The following is a 7952-nucleotide window of genomic DNA, read 5'->3' on the forward strand; positions in this document are numbered from 1 at the left end:
TACTAATCATAGCTGTCAAGTATTCCTCCAAACGTAGGTTACAACATGATGCAATACGCTTTTTCCCGCTGCAGTCCGTATTTTATTACTGAGGATGACAAAGAGAAGGCTGAAGTAGTGAACTCGGTATTTCGAAATCGTTTCACAACATAAGATCGTAAACGGTACAAACTTTCATTAATCATAGCATTAACGCAGACATAACATTTTGGCCTAATGGGATTGAGGGATTAACGCTCTTTGAACGCATGAAAAATTGATTCTTCCTTAATTTTTGTTTCAAGTAAACTAAAAACTAAATCTAAATCTGATGGTATATAGCTTTCTTCCTTACAATTTTGTCTTTACGAAAGTTTTTTTTTCCTCGTCGGACGCTCACTGTAACCTCTGCGCTAGGTGGAAGAACCTTTCCACCACCTGAACATTGGTAATCGGTGGGAATCCCCGAAAATCTCCAATTGGAGTTGTAACAAAATCATTTCCTAAGTCATTCCCCCTTCCCATGCACCTTACCGTTGGTGGGGTGGCTTGCGTGCCCCAGTGACACAGGTAGCCGTATCGTTGGTGCAACCACAACGGGAGGGTGTCTCTTGAGAGGCCAAACAAGTATGTGGTTCCTGAAGAGGGCAGTAGGCATTTAAGTAGTAAAAGGCAACAATCTGGATGATTGACTGATCTGGCCTTGTAACAGCAACCAAAACGTCCTTGCTGTACTGATATTATGAACAGCTGAAAGCAAGGCGAAACTACAGCAGTAATTTTTCCTGAGTGCATGCAGCTACAACGTGGTTAAGTGATGGTGGCATCCTCTTGGGTAAAAAATTCCGGAGGCAAAATAATCCCAAATTCGGATCTACGAGAGGCGAATACTCAGAAGGATGTTGACATCGGGAGAAGCAAAACTGGCGTTCTACGGTTCGGAACGCGGAATGTTGGATCCTATAATTGGGCAGGTATGTTAGAAAATTTAAAAAGAGAAATTGATAAATTGGATATGGATATAGTGGGAATTATTGAACTTCCGTGGCTGGAGAAACAGGAATTCCGGGCAGGTGAATGCAGGTCATTAAATACAACATCTAATAGAGGTAATCCAGGGGTAAGTTTAATAATGCATAAAAAAGTAGGAATGCAGGTAAGCTACTATGAACACAACAGTGAACACTTTATAGTAGCCAAAATAGACGCCAAGTCACACCAAATACAGTGGCACATGCTTATATGTTAACTAGCTCCGCAGATGGAGAAACAGAAGAAATTTATGATGAGATAAAAGAAATTATCCAAATAGTTAAGGGAGGCGAAACTTTAGTTGTGACTGACCCGAATTCGATAGTAGGAAAAGGAAGAGAAGGAAAAAACACTTGGTCAGTATGGACTGAGGGGAAAGAATGAAAGAGGCAGCCGCCTGGTAGAATTTTGCACACAACGTAATCTATTCATTGCTAACACGTGCTTTAAAAATCATGAAATAAGGTTGTATACGCGAAGGGACCTGGAAACTGCGGAAGGTTTCAGACTGATTATACAAGGGTAAGACAGACATTTTGGAACCAGATTAAAAGTTGTAAAATACTCCCAGGGGTAGATGTCGATTCTACCATTTATTGGTTATAAACTGCAGGTTAAAACTGAATAAACGGTGGGTTTAGAGGGAGCATTTGGCGAGGATGCACTAGAGTAGGGAAAAGAATGCAGTAGAAGACGAATAGGTACTCCTGAGTAATGAAATAGTGAAGGTAGCAGAGGATCAAGAGGGTAAACACACAAAGCCTAGTGGAGAAACTTGGATAACACAGGAGAGATTGTATTTAATTGATGAGAGGAGAAAATACAAACATGCAGGTAATGAATCAGGCGAAAGGGAATACAAACATTTAAAAAGTGAGACTGATAGGAAGTGTACCAAATGGCTAAGCAGGAATGGCTAGAGAACAGATGTACAGGTAACGATTTAGAAGTATATTTCACTAGGGGAAAGATAAATGCCGCTTACAGGAAAATTAATGAGGCCTTTGGATACAGAGAAGCAGCTATATGAATATCGAGAGCTCAGAGGAAAAACCAGTACTAACCGAAGAAGGGAAAGCTGAAACGTGGAAGGAGTGTATAGAAGGTCTATACAAGGGAGAAGGCAATACTGTAGAAGAGGAAGAGGACGTAGTTGAAGATGACTTGACTAATGGTAACGAAACCGCGGCTGTGTTTGAATCCAACGTCGTTTATTCTTTTTAATACATGCTACCAGTTTCGAAATCAATTGGTTTCATCTTCAGACCCAAATCGTAGCCTACCATTCACAGCCGCTTCGAAGTGCAATGAAAACGGTTGTGGATAGCAGGTTAAGCTTGGGGCTTGATGATACACCATTATCTGTCGAACCTGGTAGCTTGTATTAAAAAGAATTGGATTTAAATACAGCCACTGGTTTTGTTATCATTATTTAAGCACTACGTATCAGGTTGGCAGGCCCACGTTCCTTGATGGATTACTAGAGACTAAATGAAGATGAGGTGGGAGATATGATATCGCGAGAAGAATTTGACAGGGGGCTGAAAGACGCAAGCCGAAACGAGGCCACCGAGCGAGGTGGTGCTGTGGTTAGCACACTGGACTCACACTCAGGACGACGGCTCAAATCCGCGTACAACCATGCTAATTTAGGTTTTCTGTGATTTCCCTAAATCACTTCAGGCAAATGCCAGGATGGTTCCTTTGAATAGGCACGGCCGACTTTCTTCCCTAATCGGAGGGTCCTGATGACCTCACTGTTTCGTCCCGTCCCCCAAATCAACCAACCAAACAAACAAACAAGGCCCCCAGAGCAGACATTCCGTCATTACTACTGACAGCATTGAGAGAGCCAGCCATAACAAAACGATTCCATCTGGTGTGCAAGGTGTATGAGACAGTCGAAATACCCTTAGACGTCAAGAAGAATATAATAATTCGAATTCCAAAGAAGGAGATTCTGTCAGGTGTGAATATTACCCGAACTATCAGTTTAATAACTCATTTCGCAAAATACTAACACGAATTCTTTACAAAAGAACGGAAAAACTGATAGAAGCTGACCACGGGGAAGATCAGTTTGGATACCGGAGAAATGTAGCAATACGTGAGGCCATCCTAATCCTACGATTTCTCATAGAAGATAGGTAAAGGAAAGGCTAACTGACGGATCTAGATTAGGAATCGAGACACATAAAGAAGTAGATAAGTTTTGCTATTTGGCCAGCAAAATAAATGATGATCTCCGAAGTAGAGAGGACATAAAATGTTGACTGGAAATGGCAAGAGAAGTGTTTCTGAAGAAGAGAATTTTGTGAACACCGAATATAGAGTTAAGATTAGGACGTCTGCTCTGAAGGTATTTGTAAGGATTGTAGGCATGTGGGGAAGTGAAACATGAACGTGCAAAAGTTTGGACAAGAATAGAATAGAAGAATTGTGGACCTATAAAAGAATGCTGAAGATTGGATGGGTAGATCGCGAACTATGAGGAGCTACTGATTAGTATTCTGGAGACAAGAAATTTGTGGCACAACGTGACTAAAAGAAGGAATAGGTTGATAGGACAGACTTCAGGACATCAAGGGATGACCAGTTTAGTATTGGACGTTAATGTGGGCATGAAAGTCGTAGAGGGAGACAAAGATATGAAGACAGTAAACATATTCAGACACATGTAGGTTGTAGTAATTATTCGAAGAAGAGGCTTGCACAAGAGAGAGAATAGCTTGGAGAGCTGCATCAAACCAATCTTCTATCAGCATACACAGGATAGCTGAAAAATGTGAAATTCCAACAAAACTGTGGCGTACTGAAACAAATGACATTTTCTTCGCCCACAAAATCGAGTCAAAAGCGTTTGACTAAAACTGACTTTTGAAGATCTCTCAAAACGGCTAAGTTAGCTGACAGAAAACTTAGTTTAGAAAGTATGTACGGCTTTCAGGTTGTCTGCCGCTAGTTTGACAAATATAAGTTTCGAGAAAAACGCGTTTAAAGTTTTGGGTTATATTTTTCGTTGTTAAGTTAAACATTACACTAACTAGCAATCCCTGGACCATACAGCACTCCTTCTCCATCGAAAAGGAGGTCCTCCTCCATCTTCTTCGTGGCCATGGTGTCCCACTGGGGCTCTTTGGCAGGTTCTGTCATCTGTTGTTCCGCTCGCTCGATACGCTTTTCGTGATATTTTGTGCAAAAGTTGAAACATCTTCGTCTGATCTCAAGTTCTAGGACGCTCATAATCTCCCTAATGCCTACTAGGGCGTCGTTGATACTAAATGACGACTCCTTTGTTCCCGCTGTGAGTGATTTTTGGAGACATTTTTTTCACAAATCGCATTGTAGCTCGATTATTGAGTTTCTGGTGAACTTGGGATGGACACTACACTGAAGTATACATCCCACAGCCTATTTTAAGGCAAAAAATAAAAATCAATCTTTTTCAGATTTCCAAAGAGGGCAGTGCGCTTAAGTAGCCACGGAACAGAAAATCAACTAAAATTACTTTACAGAAGAGATGCAACTGGACCTGATGAGATATCTGCTCGATTATGTAAAATAACGTTTTCCTCTTTTACTCGTAGCGGTAATTAATTCGTAGGTCGGTAGTACAACGAAAGGATCCAAGCACTAGGAAAAAGCGCAGGTTCTACCTGTTCCGATGAAGCGCTATAAGAAATAAACGGAACCACCCATTATTGTCTGATTACAATACCAGCGATCTGTGAGGACCAGTGCCGACAGGGCATTGTTATCAGGAGGTCAAGCAGAGAGAAGGGATAATAAAAACAGACCGGTTAAGACCGATACCGGTATTTTAGTTTTGAATGACCGGTAATTTTCGGTATTTGTTTGACGTAGGTTACAACAGGTGTTTTTATTTTTCACGAAATGCCAGGTAGCCATAGCAGCAGTGATAAAATGTTTTAAATAAACTGTTTTAAAGAAAGAGCAATTTTTACTCTTAAAATTTGATTATTTTGAAATGTTGTGTAGTAGAAAATGTGGAAAAGCGATCAACGATATTTTAATGACAATGCCGAAGGAAAAGAGCAAAAAGAATATGGAATAAGAATTGGTATTGCATTTCTGAGACAATAATGTATCTATTACCATGTGGCATGGATTAGATGGTACGCTTGTATACGCAGTGTGCAGGACTTACACCATCTGGTCTGTATCATGGATTTCCTCTTTCGCCGGCGGACATCAGCTGTGTTGCAGAATGGCATCGTCCCTAGTCTGGAAGTATTTTACAAAGTGCGGTATCAATGATGCACAACACTCCATTTGCTTTGAAAGATTAAAAACGAGAGGAACTACAACAAACTTTCGACATAAGATAAGGAGAAGACTTAAAATTTAATAGTTCATTCATAAACTAAAATAAAAACAGAAAGCAGCTGATGTGTTGCCTGTGTCTGCTCCATTTAACCCTCGAAAACGGACAAATTAACACGAAAAATAGAGTTTTTGAGGCTTAGTTTTCACCCTTTAGCAATGACTATTCGTAATGTCCAAATAGTGGCATGATCTCCGATTGCGACATAATTTTCAAGTAGAATTTCAAAAAATTACAGTCAATAGGAGAATACTGGTGGCTCTTTGTAGTAGTCAGCCACTTCCCACTTTTCGTGAAATGCAGCCAATAGTGTACGGACTAAGTTTTTCTTTATTTGTCTTTTTTATGTTTTCAATCCTTGTATCTTTGAACTGAGGGAGTCAAAAATTTTCAGTTTTTGTTCGATTTCTTCGTTTATTACGGGAAATCATAGGAATAAAAAACTGAAAACCAGTTATTTCAGAAACCGGTGATTTTGAGCGGTTTTGACAGTACGGTAATCTAGCGTTGAAAAAAAAACGATATAACCGAAAATCCTTCGTTTCAGTGATACTGCCATCCCGAAGAGAATGGACAATGATCCTAAAGGGAACCGGGGCCGCCGTTCAGTTGACAATCAGTTACCGCCGAGAGTTTTGCAGTCACTCCGCCTTCTTCCTGGCGCCCCCTAGCAGCGAACGTACTGAATCTGTGCTACTTCAAACAGCGAGGTAGCACGTTTCCTGTGCTCAGTGCTGCGGCCCCGTCGCTCAAAGATACGGGAGCTGTGTGTCCCCGCAGCGTGACGTGGCTTTGGACTTCGTCAGAATCTCAGCGCTCTCGGTGACTGAAGCTACGCTTATACTCGACCACAGAAGTCTATCTGCCCCTGTTGTACGTTGTCGAGATGGTGTGTAGGTAGAAGACCCAGCAGCAACACGAAAGACAGCGCGAGTGGCTGTTCAAAATGGTTCAAATGGTTCTGAGCACTATGGGACTTAACATCTGAGGTCATCAGTCCCCTAGAACTTAGAACTACTTAAACCTAACTAACCTAAGGACATCACACACATCCATGCCCGAGGCAGGATTCGAACCTGCGACCGTAGCAGTCGCGCGGTTCCGGACTGAGCGCCTAGAACCGCTCGGCCACCGCGGCCGGCCGAGTGGCTGTCCCAGCATACAGCTGGTAAGGCGGTGCTTGTACTGTCTCATTAGCGGCGACACAGATGGCCAGTGACTAAGCTGAACTGCTTGGAGACGGGCAGATCGGTTCTTCATCCCTTCATCCACAGAAGATCGACCCGGCCATCACCGTAAGTCACTCACCTTTGTGACCAGCACGTATGTAGCTTGCAGATCAGAAGTCTCCTTTACGGCTGGACGGCTGTGGATTTGCAGCAGTGGATTCCAAGTTGGCGGCAGCTTTTAGACACTTGTTGACGGCTATGGATTTGCAGCAGTGGATTCCAAGTTGGCGGCAGCTTTTAGACACTTGTTGAATTCACCAGAGCATCTTGCAACATAACAGAGCTAGTCTGCCATCGGTATTCATAATGCCGTAATGCAAATGGAATGGCCTAACTCTGAGAATAAGCGGAGGTTTTATAGGAGACAGCAGGCGGCGACATCATCCCCCCTCCCCCCCAACACACACACACACACACACACACACACACACACACACACACTGGGTACCAAATGTGCCCTCGTTTCGTGAGCCTGTCAGCACTCTCGGCTGCTCTAGTGCTTAATTTCATGGTCTCAGAGTGTTGCTTTTCACGAAGTTTGGATCCTGACAGGTGTTATTATGACATCTCCAAGTCAACACATCAGTAACCGTTCCATAATCACATGGCACATAAAAACATAAATATCTTTGAGTAAACAACTAGCTGTCATCTTGAATTTCTACAAATGTTAGACAGTAAAAAAAAGTACTATAATATACATGCAACAGCAAATTATCGAACAGATTTAAAACGCTGCTGAAGCCAATATTACAACCAACAACTACAGACAGCAGTAATCGCTTACCTTAAAGTTGACATATATCCACCTACAACCTCAGGACGTGAGTACAACATCAAATGTACAAAATCTATATAAACTATATATTTTGTAAATTATAAACAAATGTCATTGTTTGCAGATGTACTGAAGAAGGCAATAATACCGAAAAAAGCTTACATACTAAAATGAAATATCAAACTGCAATTATCTGCTTAAATCTCTAAGTGAACGTACTACATTTATCCTCGTTACAATAGCAGGTTCCGTCTGTTCCCGCACTGTTGTCGAAGTGCTGAATCAATTGTCTTGGCTCCACTTTCGCATAGTCTGATGATATGTGCTCATAGCTTGTTTGTACTTCGCCCCTGTGTGTCCCCATACAGTTAAGACACTGTTGCGTCGCTGGCAGACGTGCCCCGCTTAGCCGTCTCCGTGGGTTCTTAACAAAATTTTATACACGCTTCAGTTACTGTTCTATTGTGCAGCAGACCAGTCAATTGAAATAGTTGTAACAGTCAAATATTACAACCTATGGTGAAACGACCACATAAATCAAATTGCATGAAATGCTGATGCCAGACTGGGATCCATTGGAATAATCTTA

This window comes from Schistocerca piceifrons, chromosome 1 (assembly GCF_021461385.2).
Source record: "Schistocerca piceifrons isolate TAMUIC-IGC-003096 chromosome 1, iqSchPice1.1, whole genome shotgun sequence".
Lineage (NCBI taxonomy): Eukaryota > Metazoa > Arthropoda > Insecta > Orthoptera > Acrididae > Schistocerca > Schistocerca piceifrons.